At 61.8% G+C, this 1,670-nt stretch overlaps 1 protein-coding gene across 1 annotated transcript in view; it reads right to left on the bottom strand.

The window, feature by feature from the left end:
* PRKG1 (protein kinase cGMP-dependent 1) overlaps positions 1-1,670 on the bottom strand; it is a 286,803-nt gene that overhangs the window by 284,220 nt on the left and 913 nt on the right. The gene's annotated exons all lie outside the window — the stretch shown is intronic.

Here is a 1,670-nt window from a genome sequence, read left to right as displayed (position 1 = left end):
CCCCGAGCCCGCCGGCAGCGCCGAGCCGGCCCAGGGGCGAGCAGAAACCGCCCCGAAAACAGCCGCCAACAAGGGAAAAGGCGGCGGGGAAAAAAGGACAAGAAAAGGGGAAAGAGCTCTTGTGCCACTCTGCGAGGCTGGGATCCTGGAAATAGCAACAATTACCATGTGATCGCGGGGTGACGCAGCTCCTTGTAACTGGAGCCGAAGACTTGGGATTTTTAAACACCTTGGGTGAAAATATTAAATTGCCTCCTGCTAATGAGCCACGTGGAGCCGCCCCCCGGCCCGCCCGGCCCGGCCCCCGGCGGCTGCTCAGTATCCCCGGCAGCGGCTCAGCATCCCCGGCAGAGGCTCAGCATCCCGGCCTGTTCCCCCGAGAGCTCAGCATCCCACCTCTCTCCTCACCCCTCGTTCCAGGCTGTGTTGCCCTCAGCTGTTGGTCCCTCCTGGGTATCCCCCTTGGGCACCTTGCACGCCTCCCTCCATCCTTCCCTGCCCAGGTTACCCCGTGTACCTCATGGCTGGGGCGCCGCACATCCCACCCAGCATCCCTCCCCATCCAGGACTCCACTCCCCTTCCCACCTTGCTCCCTGCCCTCCAGGTCACCATGCCAGCCCAGCCCTACCATCCTGTGGGACACGCTGTCCCTCGTCCCAGCCTGCACCCCACACCCTGAAGAAGAAGATCCAGTCCCCAGGCACAGACACCCTGGTGGCACCTGAGGGGGGAGCAGCCAGAGTGCTCTGCCAGCTTGTCCAGGGAGGGAGGAACTCATCCATCCTGGACTTATTTGGAAGAGCCCATCATGCACATGAATTTTTAATGCCGGCTGGCAAAGGGCACCATCAGCTCCCCTATCACATTTCCCTCCCAAACCACTCTTGTTTCCAAGCAGGGATTTCAGAAGCCCCTTGCTGCAGGCAAAGAAAAACCCCTTGGGGATGGGAGGGGGTTTTTCCCAGCCCCCACAGCCAGGCCTTGGGCACTCAGGAACCCCTCAGGGTCCACATCCCGACCCACAGAATCTTGTGCCACGCCTTTAGGGACAGACTCCCTGGTCTGCTAGGGCAGGGCAAGGAGAGGGCAAAGCATCTGAGCTGGAGGATAATGGAGTATTAAATTCAGGGTTGAAAAATCAATTAGCAGCGTCTCTGTCTTTTAAGGAGGTGGGGGTGATGGGGTGTTTTTGCACCCTCGTGTCTCTGCCTCCAGCCTTTCACGTGTGGCTGGAAACCTCCGGGTTGGGAGCTGTGGAAGCATCCCTGTGGCCACGGGGCCAGGCAGTCCTTGCTGGGGGGGGAGGGGGAACTAATTAACAATTATTAATAATTATTGGGCTTTATTAGCGGGCAGAGAGCGCCACCTCGTGGGCGGCCCAGCAGAGCAAGGCTGAGATTTGCGGACAGCGCGGCCCTTGCCGGGAGCTCGGGGACGGAACGGGGATGCTCCAAGAGCCCCGGGAGCGCCCATGGGGTGCGCTGGGATCCCCACACGCTCCCATCGGGATAAATGTCCCGGAGCGGAACGCAGGGGCCGCCCCGTGCCCGGTCCTGCCCCATCCAGCACGGCGGCGCAGCCCGGGGCTGAGTCACAAAGGGACATGGTGACACCGGCGCCCCGCGGTGCCACGGGGCCATTGTGACACGGGGACACGGCGTGTTGTGCC

This window comes from Geospiza fortis, unplaced genomic scaffold, assembly GCF_000277835.1.
Source record: "Geospiza fortis unplaced genomic scaffold, GeoFor_1.0 scaffold284, whole genome shotgun sequence".
Taxonomy (NCBI): Eukaryota; Metazoa; Chordata; class Aves; order Passeriformes; family Thraupidae; genus Geospiza; species Geospiza fortis.
Note: the sequence above shows the minus strand (reverse complement) of the source record. Positions and strands in the feature narration are given on the sequence as shown.